The following is a 19,051-nucleotide window of genomic DNA, read 5'->3' as shown; positions in this document are numbered from 1 at the left end:
GACAAATAATACATTATTCTTAAGCTGATGGCTTGCTAGAGCAAGGAATAGAATCCTTTATATTTACCTTCAAATTTTCTAAAGGTGATAATTGTGCTTTGTCTTCTTATTGCCTTCGTTTGGGGCAGTCATTCTTAGGTGAGGAAGGTTATTGGATATAGAGACAGAGGAATGTACAGCATAGAAACGGACCCTTCGGTCCAACCCGTCCATGCTGACCTGATATCCCAACCCAATCTAGTCCCACCTGCCAGCACCTAGCCCATATCCCTCCAAACCCTTCCTATTCATATACCCATCCAAATGCCTCTTAAATGTTGCAATTGTACCAGCCTTCACCACATCCTCTGGCAGCTCATTCCATACATGTACCACCCTCTGCATGAAAAAATTGCCCCTTAGGTCTCTTTTATATCTTTCCCTTCTCACCCTAAACCTATGCCCTCTAGTTCTGGACTCCCCGACCCCAGGGAAAAGACTTTGTCTATTTATCCTATCTGTGCCCCTCATAATTTTGTAAACCTCTATAAGGTCACCCCTCAGCCTCAGGATATGGTTACAGAGTGCAGTTCTGGTATTCAGTGCATTTCTCCCACAGCAGTGCAGCCTATAATGTGTATGCAGACACTGAGTTGGATTGAGGTCAAAGGAGGGAAGACAGCAGCAAGAGTAGAAACAGATGTTTGAGGCAATAAGTTTCAACAATATGGATATTCAGTTTCCCATGCAATAACATGTAACTAAAGGTATTTAAGGATTTTTTAAAAACGTGGGCTGAGCCCATGTGGGATGGTGTTAATAGAACGGTGTGGAGTTTGATGATGGACAAAATAATATATAAGCAAACATGAGCTCTTTAATAAGCATACTTTGTCATAAAGAAAAGGTTATAATGGGAGAAAGCCAAGAAAGAGATTCAGCAATGAGAAAGGAAATGATTCAAGGTATGTTTTGACTGAAGCGAAGGTGATACAGAATGGAGAAAATGGATAAGTAAAAATAACATGTTCATTGGATGTTAAGTGATATTTCCAAGCCTGCAAGTGTGAATAATATACCTAATTAATTCATCAACAGATCTTGTGGGTTTTTCAACATTTTCAAGCTGTGTTGAAGTCTGTGCTTTTAACAATAAAATGACTCAATAGTTTCCACTTGTTCTCAAAGGAATCCAGGAACATTTCAGAATGACTACATACTCCCATCTTATTAATACTTTACTGACCTAACATAGATCGAGGAAATAGGAATCAACAACAAACTGATCACAGCAGCACCATTCCTCATTCCTTAATATTCACAGTATTAAGTTTATTACAACTAATACTTATTTCAAACTCACTCCTTAGCTTTATGACTGATAGATAATTAACAGTAGATTAATAAAATAATGCTACTCAGCCAACAGTTAGAATGCAACTTGGTCCTTATTTTTTTTTGATGACCTGCATTGTATTCAGAAAGACACATGCAACCAATTTGTTCAAGTACCTTGTTATAATTGTAATAGAAAATCGCAGTAGTGACATGTGTTCTTTCACAGTGCCCCTGAGCAACATTTTCCCTATTGAGTTTTTATGGTGCACTTTAATGGGATAATTCTTGTCCAGATTTTGTGTGTGATGTAATTTCATCAATACCACTTGAAAAACAGTCTGGATACCATTACATAGAAGTATTAATCATCTTGGATATTCAAAGCCTTGCAGATATTTAGACTACTTGTTTAGGGCATTGTAATAACAAAGGATGTTGTCCCAAGTTAGCAGTATAGTGACTGACAAACCAGGATTATACTGAAACCATCTGCAATAATACAATTTAATGGAATTGTATTGTAATATCTAGAGAGACAAACTGAATGTTTCGTTCTTTTCAAACCTTTAAAGAAAACATTTTTATGATGTACTTATATTACAAGAAGTAGACTGGGAGCAGCTGCCAGACATAGGCACTTGGACCATTGTGCTAGATTTTCAATAGATTATACACCTGATACACACATAGCAAATGCAAGTGAAATTAGTTTCCATACACTGACAACAGGAAGCTAAAATCACTAGTTCATTGATATCGGAAACATACATTAGATACAGCAGAATGACATTACTTAATAAATTCTTAAATCTACAGAAAGGCAGAATCTCTTCAGCTAAAGTGCTTTGTATTTGCCAAAGAATTAAAACACGAGCCTTAAGAAGCTGGGGTGAAAACCTTCAAATTTTTACCTCTACCTCCTCTTACTCAAGTTTCTCTTTCAAAGACACCTCCTTACATTGTTCCCATTACACAACATATAGAAGCACCTGTACAAACCATGTTCATATGGAATATTTACTTTGGTGTGCATTGAAAGAAGCTGCCAAATATATGTAGGCAACAAAGTCCTTAACTGAGGACTCCAATGGGCCAAAGACTAATTGACATTACTGATCCTCTCTCACAGCCTGAAAAGAGCTGTAAGTGAACAAGTACAGAGGCATTAATTGAACAGGTAGAACCGTGGGGTAGTTGCAGGTAGATATGCAAGGCAGGGCAACACTGCCAGCCTTGCTTAAAAAGTACAGTCTATAATAAGAGACACAGGTACACTGCACTGGACCGAACCGGTAAAATCTGTAACCTAGCCAAAACCCACCTACTTACACAGATTTAAAATCGGGCCACGAATGAGCTCTGTTAAGATGTTACAGATTCTTGCCATCATATCTTCTTCAGTCTGTTCTGTGGCTAAATTTCCTCCCGGTCTGGTCTCTCTTCTTCTAGCCAGAGCCCCTTAATTTTTCTAAAATCTTTATATAGTCACTACAAGCACATTTAAATTCAATGTGCTCATAAATCATGACAAAAATAACAGCCAACATCCTAACACCTTAAACGAGGGCAGGCATATATCACTTTATGTCATAATTTAATAGTCTTTTGACGGGTATCATCAATGGTTTGTGGACAGATTGAGGCAGTAGCGGTGACACACTGATTACTAAGAAAATTTTATTACTGATCTTGACAACTGATCCTTATTTGAATATTTTAATTAGGCTCTCACTACAGGAGATGTATTTAATTGGGACAAGTAGCAAAGCAAACCCTGCTCTTGACAAACAGCTCACCAGTCTGCACTGAAGACACCATCCACTTAAAGGAATATTCTTCAGCTCCCTCTAATTGGAACACGTTTTTTTCTATAAAGCTAGTTGATTCCTTTTTGACCATGTCTGGAGCTATTCCCTGAGACTGTGGTTTCCCTTCCCAGGGAAATACGGGGTATCATTTCTCTCCCACAGGATTCTGACATTACTGCTTCGCCCAGAGTTTTTATGTCCTATACATGGCCTGATTTGATTTGCCTATATCCCTGAGGAGGCTTTGGGTTTCACTTAGAGGAGGCCTAGATGACTCTTTCTCTCCAAGATGACATTTTGTCTTCTACAGTAATGCCAAAATGAAAACTCAGCAATCACAAGGTTATTGTTCACCATAAAAATGCCCACAGACTTCATAACAATAAAATGCATTCTATCGTATGCCATTCTTAGGGGAAACAATTTTATTGGCCCTAAACTAAACACTTTCAAGACCCTCAATCAAATGTTTAATCATTTTGCTTTGAAAATTTCTTTAAACTCCATAGCCTGATGATCTTACAACTCCATGAAGGTTTTGTATGAATTAAATTACTGGTCACTAATGTAAGAATCCTTACTCCGTAATTGCGTTAAATAGGCTATACTGCAGGTTATGGAACAGCATGAATTCAGTACTAGCCAGAGTAGCTTTGATATTCGATATGACACGTTCTGGCTGGCAAATTTATTGCTTTCTCATATATGTTTTATCACGCCACTCTTAAAGGGCAGCTCTTTGAAGATAAATCTAATTTATTATTCAAGTACCTTCAAGTGATGGAGATGAAATGAACAAAACCAGTTAGAATGGTTTCTGTGCCCTACTTCTTGGGCTGTAGGCCTTTTACTGTCTTCTATTAATAAATCTTAATAATTACAATCTACAGCACAAAACCAGCATGGTATGATACTGAGAACTGAGTGGAAGTTGATTAAATTATTAAGAAAATAAGTTTTTTATTTTATTAAGTGAGCTGGTCTTAATGAACACTGTGGGCAGATATCAGGGTGGAATTTAATGCTGTCTCCTGTAGGTCAAGTGTCAGTCTTTCAGATGGGAGGATGGTGGATCAGAACCCTGCTGCCTTCCTGCCTTTCCCCCAACATGGTTAGTAGTTGGAAAGACCATGGATGATCATCTATCACACAGCAATAAATACCCACTTAGGGGTTTCATGGCACCGCTTGCTGAATTTATTCAACTGAGGTAACCTGCAGGTGGGTCGAGAAGTAAAGATACAGGGGTTTGCTTGTGGGGAAGGATTTTTTTTGTTTGAAGGACTTGATAGTTAGAATGGGGGGAGGCTAATGAGAGCAACCTCTCCTGCATTACACAACTGTGGCCCTGAGTCCCTCAGTGACCATGGGCTTTGGATGGGTGTAATTCCAGCAATAGTCACAGCTTCTCGTGGAGATGGGTGTGGGGGCATGTTTCCATAGAATGAAGAGCAGCCAGACACTGAGTCCTTCAGCTCAACAAAGGTCCTTTGCTGCCCAGGTTAATGCCTAACTGGCAGTTAATTTTAGTGAACCTTCCCAAAAATGGCACAGGCGGCCTTTCACCTATTCTCAGCTGGCAGGTCCCTGTCATAACCATTCAGAGTAGCGAGCAGTGTTTGGATTGTCAATATTACTTCAAAAGACGGACAGAGTTGATCTTACACAAATATGAACTTTGTGAGTTTGCAAATCCAGGTTATGAATAAAAAATCAATCTGAATTCATCTTCATAAATAATAATTGCCAACTTAAAACAGTTCAGTTGACTATTTTTCTGGTTCTGGTTCAAACATTATTGCAACACTCATTAATACCTTTGGATTGTGAATAATCACAGAATGCAATTAATTTACAAGCAGTGCTTGGTGGGAAATTAAGCTTTTTGGCACCGTGGTAGCTTTTGTCACTAGGAAATGTGTGACAAGAGGCAAATATCACTTATTAGTTGAATAGAAGATGCCATACGATAGAACTGTATGTAAAACACACAATAAAATAACCACAAGTATAGGATTTAGAAACACTCAACATCCTGGAAATATAAAAAATAATATTAAATATCACCCTAAGCCTAGAACTCTCTCACTAAGCCTTTCTTCCTCCTCTCCTTCATTAAAATGCACATTAACATTTAAATCTTCAATCAAGTAATTGATCATCAATCCTAATGTTTCTTTCAAAGACTGGAACATGACTTTCCATTGCTGATTTGGGGGTGCAGAGTTGGGAAAATTTCTACCATGACCCTGACTTTTGTGAACATGCTGTGGATGCCAGTAAATGTTTCTCTTTTGGTGTGGGAATGGGGTACAGGCAGAGGGAGTGAGATTGGCTCTCCAATTGGGACCACCCAGGTCTATGTGTAGAGGCTGGTTCTGTGAAAAACTGGCTTCAGTGCTCTTTAGTTCCAGCACTAAAAAAGAACAAGATTAGAAACCTTTCAGAATACCTCACCCTGCCACAATACACCTCCTTTCCCATCCATGTAAATCCATTCCACCTCACACCACAACACACAATGGCCCCCAAATTCTGTGTTGAAAAGTGTGGCGGTGGAAAAGCACAGCAGGTCATGCAGCATCCAAAGAGCAGGACAATTGACATTTCAGGCATAAGACCTTCATTGGGAGAGTAAAAGGGGGCTGAGAGATCCTGCGCCCTAGGTGAGCCGCGGAATGGTGCGTGGGTGGTGGTGGGGAGGGGGGGGGGGGGGGGGGGGGGTGATAGTGATAGGTCCGAGAAGAGGGTGGCGTGGATAGATGGGAAGGAATATGGAGAGGTGGGTCAGTTCAAGAGGGCGGTAACGGGTTGGAGAGTTGGATCTGGGATGAGGTGGGGGTGGGCAGATTAGGAAACTGGTAAAGTCGACATTGATGCCATGTGGTTGGAGGTTCCCAAGGCAGAAGAAGAGGCATTCTTCCTCCAGACGTCAGGTGGCTTGGATTTGACAGTGGAGGAGGTCTAGGACTTGTGTGTCCATGGCAGGGTAGGAGGGGGAGTTGAAGTGATCGGCAATAGGACAGTGGGGTTGTTGATGCATGTGTCTCAGAAATGTTCCCTGATATGTTCTGTGAGTAGGCATCTTGTCTCTCCAGTGTAGAGACCACATCGAGAGCAACGGACACAGTAGATGAAGTATTTGGATGGTGCAGGAAAATCTCTGCCGGATGTGGAAGGATCCTTTGTGGCCTTGGATGGAGGTGATGGGGTAGGGGTGGGTGCAGGTTTTACACCTTTTGCAGCAGCCAGGGAAGGTGCCAGGAATGAAGGGTGGGTTGGTGGGGGTTGTGGACATAACAAGGGAATCACGGAGGAAATTATTTCTGCAGAACACAGATGGGGTGGGGAAGGAAATATATCTCAGGTGGTGGAAATGGTGGAGGATAATGTGCTGTATGTGGAGATTGGTGGGGTGGAAAGTGAGGAGCAGGAGAGTTGTATTCTTGTCATGGTTGGAGGGGTGAAGTTCCAGTGCAGAGGTGCAGGGAGTGGAATAGATGTGCTGGAGAACATTGTTGACCATGTGGGAGGGGAAATTGCAGTACTTGCAATAGGAGGCCATATGGGATGTCTGGGAGTGGAATTGCTCCACCTGGGAGCAGATATGGCAAAGGCAGAGCAATTGGGAGTAGGAGATTGTGCTTTTACAGGGGGGAGATGGGAGGAGGTGTACTCCAAGTAGCTATGGAAATTGGTGGGTTTGAAATAGATGTCCGTATTGAGTCGGTTGCCAGAGATTGAGACTGAGAGGTCCAAGAAGGGGAGGGAGGTGTCTGAGATGGTCCAGGTGAACTTAAGGTCAGGGTGGAAAGTATTCGTGAAGTTGATGAACTGTTTAACCTCCTCATGGGAGCAAAAGGTAGTGAAAATACTGTCATCAGTGTAACGGAGGAAAAGGTGTGTATGGTGCCAGTATAACTGTGGAAGATGGACTCTTCCACGTACCCAATTAAGAGGCAGGCATAACTGGGGCCCATGTGGGGGCCCATGGCTACACCTTTGGTCTGAAGGAAGTGGGAGAATTTGAATGAGAAGTTGTTGAGTGTGAGGATCAGTCCTGCCAATTGAATGAGTGTATTGGTGGAGGGGTACTGGTTGGGACAGCAGGAGAGGAAGAAATGGATCGCCTGGAGGCCTTTGCCATAGCAGGTGGACTCTGCATGTCAACCTGTGTCACTCTAACCACACCATGGCTCCTCATATCCCCATCTCCATGCCAACAATTCCTGTTTTCCCACTAACCCTTGACTCTTATAAGTTCCATGCCAACTTATTGTCTCCTAACAAACGGCATGGTCATTTATAGCCTTTTGTGCCAACTTATGCCGATGAGCAGTCTTTGTGCTTATATCTTCCATGCCAACTTACTGGGTATTTGTCACGGGCAGTCTTCAGTATTTGTGTTGAGATGACACAAAATAAAGTTCTATGAGTCTATTGATCAATTCAATCACTTTTAGAAATGGCTTTACATTGATCAATGAAACAACATTTGGTGCATTTAATTTCATTAAACATCTTACAAACTGACAGGTATCCCAGAATGATAATAATACATTTTGAAATCCATCAATAGAATCTCAGCTGGAAGAAGGACAGCAAGCCTGAGCGTGAATGGGAACAGATAAGGAGAAATGAGTTCTGGCTTCGAACTCTTGCGACTTTGTTGGAATGTATGATGACAGCAGACTGAGCTGCACTTTCAAGTCCCATTTAGGTGAATAGGCAAATACATTATTAAAATCTAATGCGTGTGGGATTGATCAGATTTCCTTATTCATAGAGCCATAGAATCAGAGAGATGTACAGTATGGGAACAGACCCTTCAGTCCAACTCGTCTTCGTCGACCAGATATCCCAACCCAATCTAGTCCCACCTGGCAGCACCTGGCCCATATCCCTCCAAACCCTTCCTATTCAAATATCCATCCAGATGTCTTTTAAATGTTACAATTGTACCAGCCTCCACCACTTCCTCTGACAGCTCATTCCATACATGTACCACTCTCTGAGTGAAAATGTTGCCTCTTAGGTCTCTTTTATATCTTTCCACTCTCACCCTAAACCTATGCCCTCTAGTTCTAGACACCCTGACCCCAGGTAAAAGACTTTGTCTATTTATCCTATCCTAAGATTTTGTAAACCTCTGTAAGGTCACCCCTCAGCCTCCGACGTTCCAGGGAAATCAGCCCTAACTTATTCAACCTCTCCCCATAGCTCAAATCCTCCAACCCTGGCAACATTCTTGTAAATTGTTTCTGGACCCTTTCAACTTTCATAACATCTTTCTGATAGGAAGGAGACCAGAATTGCACGCAACATTCCAACAGTGGCCTAACTAATGTCCTGTACATCCGCAACATGACCTCCCAACTCCTATACTCAATGCTCTGACCAATAAAGGAAAGCATACCAGACGCCTTCTTCACTATCCTACCTACCTGCGACTCCAATTTCAAGGAGCTATGAACCTGCACTCCAAGGTCTCTTTGTTCTGCAACAGTCCCTAGGACCTTACCATTAAGTGTATCAGTCCTGCTAAGAATTGCTTTCCCATAATGCAGCACCTTGCATTTATCTAAATTAAACTCCATCTGCCACTTCTCAGCCCATTGGACCATCTGACCAAGATCCCATTGTAATCTGAGGTAACCTTCTTCGCTGTCCACTACACCTCCAATTATGGTGTCATCAACAAACTAACTTACTAACTATACCTCTTATGCTCACATCCAAATCATTTATATAAATGATGAAAAGTAGTGGACCCAGCACTGATCCTTGTGGCACTCCACTGATCACAGGCCTCCAGTCTGAAAAACAGCCCTCCACCACCACCCTCTGTCTTCTACCTTTGAGCCAGTCTGTATCCAAATGGGGAGTTCTCCCTGTATTCCGTGACATCTAACCTTGCTCACCAGTCTCCCATGAAGAACCTTGGTGAACGCCTTACAGAAGTCCATTTAGATCACATCTACTGCTCTGCCCTCATCAATCTTCTTCGTTACTTCTTCAAAAAAACTTAATCAAGTTTGTGAGACATGATTCCCCACACACAAAGCCATACTGACTGTCCCGAATCAGTCCTTGCCTTTCCAAATAGATTAGATTAGATTACTTTACTTTAGAGTCTGAAAAACAGCCCTCCACCACCACCCTCTGTCTTCTACCTTTGAGCCAGTCTGTATCCAAATGGGGAGTTCTCCCTGTATTCCGTGACATCTAACCTTGCTCAACAGTCTCCCATGACGAACCTTGGTGAACGCCTTACAGAAGTCCATATAGATCACATCTACTGCTCTGCCCTCATCAATCTTCTTTGTTACTTCTTCAAAAAACTTAATCAAGTTTGTGAGACATGATTCCCCACACACAAAGCTATATTGACTGTCCCGAATCAGTCCTTGCCTTTCCAAATACATGTACATCCTGTGCCTCAGGATTCCCTCCAACAACTTGCTCATCACCGACGTCATGCTCACTGGCTTGTCCTTATCACCTTTCTTAAACAGTGGCACCACGTTAGCCAACCTCCTGTTTCTGGCCCTAATTAGAAAACTAATTCAAGACAGTTAATATCCAAAGTACATACTATAGTGACTATAATGAGGTCAGCCAGGTGGACCTCATAGAATATGAGTTCCCTGATTGAGGCAGTTAACCTAGTACAATCAGGGACCCCTGGCTGACAGATGTAATCAAATTGTTAGGAATTCTGCTCATTCTAAGAGCTGGCTCTGAGCTAGCTGTGTAAGTGTCTTGTCCTATGCATGTGTAAGTAAAAGGGTAATTTGGTGATTGGATACCAGCCTTCGTGGAGTTATTTCACAGACTAATCAATGTAGCTTTCTCGGTAAAAGTATATGATTAAGTGAAGAGGGGTTGGAAGTGAATTATGCGGATGACAACACCACCATACAGCTATCGAGGCAATGGCCTGTTCATGTGCAGTAAATAGATAGTCACACATTTTCTAATACATCCTGCTACATCTGACAAACTGCTGAGAATCATCTGTGCACTTCTGTTTCATTGCCTATTCTATGAAATTCCCACACATGATAAACAGGAGCACTATGTAATTTTGTGTATTTTTAAACATATATTTTAAAAGACATTTCTGAAACATTTGTTAATCAATAATTTCATCAGAAGGTGGGAGTTTAATCTGTCTGCTAATAAACAAAATAGCCTGATTGCATTTTGTCTGATAAGTTCGCGATATCTGGCATGATATTTAGTTACCACAACAATTAAAAAGGATTAAATATATAAGGACAGAATTAAATGCTTGGAAACTGGACATATTTATTAACATCTTGCATTTTATTTCACTTTCATTGTTGAGCTCAATAAAGCAAATGTTTTACAACCACAGCAATCATGTGCTTCATTAGGATTGTGTGTGGCGGAGTAGGAAGTTTGCTTTTATGGGACTGTCCGTTTCTATAGTAGCACATACTTAGATCAGTTGTCAGGAAGCAGACTGTCTGCCATTTTAACAGTTACCTTAATAATAGGAACCATTTACTAGGAAAATAAAAAACAGACTCAGGTCAACTGGATCCAAAAGGGTAACTGAAATCAAGTGTATACACTTTGAACAAATGAAATCATATGTCCTTAGGCCACCTCATCAATATCCGATAATTACGTATCATAAAAGCCTCTGACTGCCAAGTTCTTAAATTCCACTCAAACTAAACCATAAGCATGTGTTACAATGTGTTTTTAATCTTGGCAACGCCTTTTCTTGAGGGTACGCAGGTATGGCTGCAGGCTGACAGCTAAACATTACAATAGTTTCATGTACAAATGTCACTGTGGACTGTGAGATAAATAGTATGTAAGTTCTTGCTGCATTATTTCAGAATTCCTCTTTGCATTTAATGTTAGAGATGGTGAAATATTGAAAATAAATAGATGAGTATCGTGAGTTCACTGTTCATGTGTTAGTAACCCATGAAAAGATCAGTGTGTTTTTATAACAGTGAGTTTCAATGCTCTTTCCCCACATGTAACTGTTTACTTCTTGAATTTCCTGCTCGCAGGGTTACTCATTTTCTCTCATCTCCCCAACTGGACTAAAGTATTTATGTAAGTGCTTTTCATCACTTCAGGATGCCCTAAAGACCTTTACAGGCCACGAACTGTGTTCATGACACAAACACTGTCCTAATGTCGTGATGCGACAGCTGATTGCTGCACAGGTCTCAAAAGCTGCAAACAGAAAATCATCACATCACCTTTATTTTTAAAGGATAAGTATTGGCCAGCACATCAAGAGAACTCTCTTGCTGTTTGAATAGCGGCATCTTCTTTGTCCAGACATGAAGCTGCTTATTCAGTATTTTACTGGAGAGCCAGCCTAATTCTGTACACAGGGCTCTGAAAGAGACATTGAACCAGCAATCTTCTAACTGAAAAATGAGTCTGTTCCCAACTGAGCGTAAGCACCATCAGCCATTGCTGTGACCTTGTCTCATTAGTGATTGTCCATGTGCAAGCCTTACTAGTGAGTAAGGGGAGTGTCATAGCACATTGATTCTATAGTTGTTCAAATTTCCCCAATTGCACACTTTCTATTACAGGTAAATGAATAATCAGTTTGACTGTCCACCAGTTGGGGTGCTGGGATAAGTGCTGGCAGCCCTGTTATTACTGTCCCAGTTGAGATTGCTTAACCAAGCAAGGCTCTGACCAAACTGGGGATGTTCTGGTGAGTGGGTGCACAAGTATCTATCTAAGTTTGATCTAACCAATCCATTTATTCACTAAGCCATTGGGATCCAATATATTTCCCCAAGGGCAGCATCACCTTCAAAAACAGAAAGCTAGTCTGGTGTAGCATGTGGAAAGTTTGCGGGGGAGGATAAAAGGGCGGAAAATTAAGCCACACGATTTGTTTTTTATTTCCTTGCTTTTTATTCAGAAATGGTATTCAGGATTTGCAGCCATGCATTGCTTTATTACTTACACTTAAAACAAGGCAACCTCAGTGACGTGGCACGGTGAAAAATAAATCTATCCAGTGAAACTGCTCCCCACCCATGGAGACTAATCGGAGCCAACAGTTATGGGATGAGCAGGATTAGAAATTCAATGCTTACCTGCTGTTTGGGGCCCAAGGCGAAAGAGAGGAGCCACGATGTTTAGAAGTTTACCTAAAAGCAAATAGCAAAAAAAAATGCTTATTGTTAGATTTCCAGTTCACTGAGCTGAGAGGAAAGGCTGTCGTTTAGACTGTATCACATCTCAAGTAGTCTGAATTGAACACAGTTTCTAATTCTGCCCATATGCTCCAGTAAGAGAAGCACTTTGTCATCACCATTTGAAAGAGTTATTTGTCTTTCACTGGTCAGACATAATGTGTACCATATTGTATTAAAACATCAAGAAATGAATTGAGAGTCGCGTACTGCAACTGCAGATTAGATCAGCCCAGATTTTAGCTGAAACTGTCAAACTCAATGAAATTAATTTCAATTTAGGTGCGGATTATTTTACTTACAGCATTCTCTGCTTATTGTTATCCAGAAATGTATGTTTAGATTTGATAGCACAATTGCTGACTGACTTTAAAAGTTCATTCATCTGCCTTAACTTCACTCTTAATGATTTTCATAAAAGATCTTGCTCCCCCATATCATATTCTTTAACCACTGAGACCAACACCAGGGTTTACTTCAATTCGATCATTGGCAATTACAAGTTGCTTGGTGCTTGATTTCCTCCTCAAAAAAGTAATACTTGTGAACTTACTCCTGTCCTGTAACATGTAAAGTTAAACCAACATTGTTGATAAAGTGACTTCTGCTTGGTTCAATTTATCAACTTTAAGTAAAACAGTACACCAACAAAAATGGAGAGGCACAGGTCATTTGAGGACAATATTTTGTATAATATCTTGCAAGAGATCAATGGATACAGGGATTGTTACATAATTTATGTAACAAAATCAAGTCAAGCTCAAAGACTGCAAAGGGACTTTAAAAGGCTCTGTAGATTCCTGAGGTGCAGTCAAGATGCTGAATGATTCACGCCTACTGAGCAGCAGGATATTCTCCAGAGGGAAATGTGGGCTCTCCATGTAGGCTTTATAGATACCAACTATTAGTTCACAACTTAACCAGTAGTTAATCAGTTTGCAGCTGTCATTGAATACTCCAATGAAATGTGGTTTCTTCTATTTAAAGGGAGCAAGTGACAATCTGTAAGTTTAAGGCCAGTTAGTTTAGCAGAATCACAGAATTGACAAAGTGGACATGGATAGGGTAAATAGACAAGGTCTTTTCCCTGGGCCGGGGGAGTCCAGAACTAGAGGGCATAGAATTAGGTTGAAAAGTGGAAGATATTTGTATCATTGATAGTCACAGATGAGGTGATAGAAGACTGGAGGTTGGCAAACGTGGTACCATTATTTAAGAAAGGTGATAAGGATAAGCCAGAAAAGATTTACAAAGATGCTGCCAGGGTTGGAGGATTTGAGCTATAGGGAGAGGCTGAACAGGCTGGGGCTGTTTTCCCTGGAGCATCAGAAGCTGAGGAGGTGACTTTATAGAGGTTTATAAAATCATGAGGGGCATGGATCAGATAAACAGAGAAAGTCTATTCCCTGGGATGGGGGCTTCCAGGACCAGAGGGCATAGGTTTAGGGTGAGAGGGTAAAGATATAAAAGAGACCTAAGAGGCAACTTTTTCCACACAGAGGGTGGAGCATGTATGGAATGAGCTGCCAGAGGAAGTGGTGGAGCCTGGTACAATTGCAACATTTAAAAGGCATTTGGATGGGTATATGAATAGGAAGGATTTAGAGGGATATGGGCTGTTAGAAATGGGGTAAAGTGTTGTTTTTGCAGATATAGAAAAAGCATACAGAAAAGGGGTACAGCAAGGGAACTATTAACCCTGCAGGTATTTAGGGACTTTTCAGTGTATAATTGTGGTTAATTAAATACTAACTTTGGTGTGTAATTACTATAACAAAAAGTTCTTTTTGTAAAATTATGCTTTCAGCAAAAAGCTGAGATAGCCGAAATGCTTGAGCTATACAAAATGATACAAGTTAATGAAATGTCCGAGGAATGTACCAGCAGAAATGATACAAAATGTTAAACCAGATCTAGATGTACTGTCGACAAAATAAATGAATGTGTCAGCCCTTACAGAAAGGAAGGTTGCCAACCTGGGGAAGGGGGAAATAATAAGGGTGGAGCACAGCTGGGCAGTGGTCTGGCACAGTAAGAGAAATTGGGCAATTAGGAGTCTGGAGAGATGACCTCACACAGCTCAAAGGGTATAACTGTACACTAACCTAAGTTCTAATTTACTTCAATTGCTCTCTGCAATTGGGGTCCTTTCTTGCAAGATCGTAGAATAAATTGTCTTGTTTCCAGCTTTGGTGGTCTTGTCTAAATTTTATTGAATTTTGTTTCTAACATGGGCCAAGTGCTGGCAAATGGGACTACATTAGATTGGGATATCTTGTCGGCATGGACGAGTTGGTCTGAAGTGTCACTTTGTATGCTGTACGTCTCTATAACTCTATAACTGTATATAAAAGGATCTAAAGGGCAACATTTTCATGCAAAGGATGGTATGTGTATGGAATGAGCTGCCAGAGGAAGTGGTGGAGGCAGATACAAATTACAACATTTAAAAGGTACTTGGATGGGTATTAGAGTAGGAGATGTTTAGAGGGATATGGGCCAAGTGCCACCAAATGGGACTAGATTAATTTAGGATATTTGATTGGCATGGACGAGTTGGACTGAATGGGTTGTTTCCGTGCTGTACATTTCTATCACTCTATAGATGGAGGCCTTTCAGCCCATCATGTCTGCACATCAGTTCGTAGATGAATGATTGGAGACGTGGTGTGGGGTTACTTGGAAAGTGTAATGTTTATTTTGTAATCCCATAGAATATTTGGAAATACAGGTGCTGTCTTACCAGACTGGTTGCTTCTTAAAAATGTTGGAAAGTATTGGTACATCATGGTCGATGTTGTGCACTTGAATTACCTTCAATAAAGTGCTATCCAAAATGCATTTAAATAAACAAAGAACATTCTGCATTCATGCTATCATATCATTCCAATATTTATGCTTTCTGAATGGAAGGTGATGTGAATTCAGAAATTATTCATTATCTATGAGGTCCTGAACTTATCAATGATCAGCAGCATGAACATGACACAACTGAAGCATCAATGTCATTGTGACTATGCTTTTCATTACTGGAGCTTATTGTTTGAACTCAACATAAAGATATAGATGTTATTTTCTACTTTACTCTCAAATTGTTTTATCTGACTCATGCTCTAATGTTTTCATATTATTTTGAGGGTTCTTCAGTATATTAGCTCCTTTGGTCTCAAGGGATCCATCTGATATTGTATTGTTGTTCAATTGGTTTAGAAGATCACCAGTCCTTTCATTATTCCTCAATAATGTATTCACTTTGAAAGCACCCAATTTCTTAGACTCAGCTTGGATATCTTGGGAACAATTTGATCATGATAAATAATTTTAGATTTAAAATCAAGAAAGTGTAAATATTAAATTGATACAATAGAATGGATACAGAGAGATTAACACACTTTGTTTAACAGCATCTTGTGCAGCACTTTATCAAAGGAGAGTTGACATCTACCAGGCTACCATGATCAGTCCTCTTCACAACATTTTCAAAAAAGCAGCCAATTTGGTGAGACAACATGTGTATTTCCAAAGTTCTGTGGGTTTCCTAAATAATCACTGTACTTTCCAAGTCATCCAACAGCACAACTCTAACCTGTTCATCTAAGAACATTCTGTGAACGAATGTGTGGAAAGATGGGTTGAATGTTCTCCTTCTCCATCTTGACAATGCTCTGATTCTGTGAAACTAACTGCCCAGAACATCCAAGTTGTCATTTATAAATAAAGGCACCACATAGGCCTTTTCTTCACTTCATAGGAGTATTCAAAGACTGCTGAAAACTATTAATTTATAAACCAATAACTAGTATATACAAGGCCCATGTTTAACTTATTAAACTGTATACATAAAAAAGATAAGCTTCCAGTTCCACCTTTTCTTTCTCAAAGTAATATACTCTATCCTTTTTGTATTTTATTGTGACTGCTATGGTAAGTACGCCTCTGAACTTTGCCATGTTATAAACTGGTCACAATCCAACTTCCTGTACACTCATCGATTTTCCTGAGGAATTGAAGCCAAGGTGTGTCAAACATTTTCCTTTGCTGTACACAGTCCTCTCCCCAGAATCTTAAAGCAGATCAATATTTTCCCTTCCTCAGACTTTCTTTCCAGCTTCAATTTCAAATCAAAACCTGACAATCACATAATCATTATCATGTTTTAAAAAAATATTTAGGGTAAGTGGGCATCACTATCTGAGACAGCATTTATTCCCCATCATTAGTTGTCTCTTAAGAAAGAACTGGTGAATTGCTTTGTGGAACCCTGCAATCCAATAAAAGCAAATTACTGCGGATGCTGGAATCTGAAACCAAAAGAGAAAATGCTGGAAAATCTCAGCAGGTCTGGCAGCATCTGTAAGGAGAGAAAGGGTCAGTTAGACTCGAAATGTCGGCTCTTTTCTCTCCTGCCAGATGCTGCCAGACCTACTGAGAATTTCCAGCATTTTCTCTTTTGGTTCCTGAAATCCAATTGCTGTTGGGACACCTGTTAGGGAGGGAGTTGTAGGATTTTGACCCAACAAATTCATTCATCACTTATTGATTTATGCCTTTCATTTTACTATTTGCAACCTTGGTAATAAAAATTATGAGTAAATTGACTTTATTTGGTATTGAAAGTGAAACAAAAAGTCATTGGTAATCAGTTATTGAGAGATAATCTTATTTTGGTGTGAAATTCTATAAATGAATTACTTTTATTTCTAAAAATGAAACAAGTCCACTTCTCGACTCCTTCAAAGATTCACACGTGCTCAATTTCCTGAGTTCAAAATGATTGACAAAAAGCATACAAATAATTGCCTTTATCAAACGACAGTATCAAGACAAATGTAGTAGTCGCCATCTCGGAATATTCCCATTGAAAAAATATTATTCAGTATTATTCACGTATTATGTCCAAAAATCCATGATTGGATCCATATTTTTAATGGCCTCCACTAGAGGACAGCACCTGCATCAATAGAAATTTAAAGCAAAAACATAGAAATTGAAGCAAGGAACCACAATTTGTTTGAAGAATCTGCTGAAAGTTCACAATCAAAGTTCAGAATGAACTGTCAGAGCAGGCATACTCGGTTCTGAATGTAGGAATTTGTGTCAGAGGTATTCATAGATGAGAACTATGCTTAACATACTCTAGTGATGGAGCAATCTGATAGATCCATTTTATCACAGAATGAAACATCCACATTCTCGCTAAATCTCCATGGCTTTCCTTTCAAAGTTGGATCAGAAACTGTAACACTGCATGGCCAGGATTCAAACCTGGGTCAACTGCTTGGAAGGCAGTTATCCTTACCAATATACCACCATTGCATGGCTTGCTACAATTTGAAATTAGCTCATCCTTTAAAATAATGGGTGGAGAAATACCATCCAAGCAAACAAAATATTCAACTGTGATCATTTCCAATCCTAAAATAAATTCCAAAACAATGTTCTTCCAATGTTTCTGCAATACCATTGCTGAAGAAAGCATCCTTTTTGAGCAACTGAGCTGGAGGCATGGCATCATCTTCGCTGAAACACCACTCCACAGTACTCCTACTGCACTGTATCATGATTGTTGGCTTGCAATATGGAGTGATACCAACAGGATGGATTCAATTCCTACACCAGTTGAGGTTACCATGAAGGACTCTCCTTCTTAAACTCTCTTCTCTCCTGAGACACGGTGACTGTTAGTTTAAACCACCACTGGTCATCTCTCTCTGATGAGAGCAACCTTATGGTCTGCTAGAACTATGGCAACTTTGCCTTTATTACACTGCAGAGTGTGCTCATTTCTACAGAACTAGAACCTGAAACACAGCTCTAGACTTGTAAATTAAATCATTTGCGTGTGACAGAGATGAACCATTTTTGTGTAATATAGATAATGTTGTTAATGTTTTTTCCTTGTGCACATTGTACAACTGGGATTAAAATCCAGATTCATTCACAGAAAATTTGTTGGCTTGTATTAGAATTTCCATGTTATTTCTGTTAGGGTTGGCACATTGAAAGTATTTTATAATATATAAGTCCAACGTTTTAATTTCTTGGAAGAGATTGTCACTATAGAGTGGAGCCTCAGAAAATGGGGGAGATACTAAATGAATATTTTGCATCAGCATTTACTGTGGAAAAGCATATGAAAGATATAGACTGTAGCGAAATAGATGGTGACATCTTGCAAAATGTCCAGATTACAGAGGAGGAAGTGCTGGATGTCTTGAAATGGTTAAAGATGGATAAATCCCCAGGACCTGATCAGGTGTACCCAAGAAATTTGTGGGAAGCTAGAGAAGTGATTGCTGGGCCTCTTATTGAGATATTTGTATCATCAATAGTCACAGGTGAGGTGCTGGAAGACTGGTGGTGCCACTGTTTAAGAAGAGTGGTAAAGACAAGCCGGGTAACTATAAACCGGTGAGCCTGACCTCAGTGGCAAGTTGTTGGAGGGAATCCTGAGGGACAGAATGTACATGTATTTGGAAAGGCAAGGACTAAATCGGGATAGTCAACATGGCTTTGTGCGTGAGAAATCATGTCTCACAAACTTGATTGAGTTTTTTGAAGAAGTAACAAAGAAGATTGATGAGGGCAGAGCAGTAGATGTGATCTATATGGACTTCAGTAAGGCGTTCGATGAGGTTCCCCATGGGAGACTGAATGGTATGGTTCGATCTCATGGAATACATGGAGAACTAGCCATTTGGATACAGAACTGGC

The 19,051-nt window shown here is 40.1% G+C and overlaps 1 protein-coding gene across 11 annotated transcripts in view; it reads right to left on the bottom strand.

Moving 5' to 3' along the window:
* The window catches only part of tncb (tenascin Cb), a 330,609-nt gene that overhangs the window by 281,018 nt on the left and 30,540 nt on the right, over nucleotides 1–19,051 (bottom strand). For all 11 annotated transcript variants that reach the window (XM_043719951.1, XM_043719942.1, XM_043719940.1 and 8 more), the window contains one exon: nucleotides 12,239–12,292. The gene's annotated coding sequence lies outside the window, so the exon portion shown is untranslated. The remainder of the gene's footprint in view (nucleotides 1–12,238; nucleotides 12,293–19,051) is intronic.

Source organism: Chiloscyllium plagiosum, chromosome 30 (genome assembly GCF_004010195.1).
Source record: "Chiloscyllium plagiosum isolate BGI_BamShark_2017 chromosome 30, ASM401019v2, whole genome shotgun sequence".
NCBI lineage: Eukaryota > Metazoa > Chordata > Chondrichthyes > Orectolobiformes > Hemiscylliidae > Chiloscyllium > Chiloscyllium plagiosum.
The sequence above is the reverse complement of the archived record's forward strand: the minus strand, read 5'-3'. Positions and strand labels throughout refer to the sequence as shown.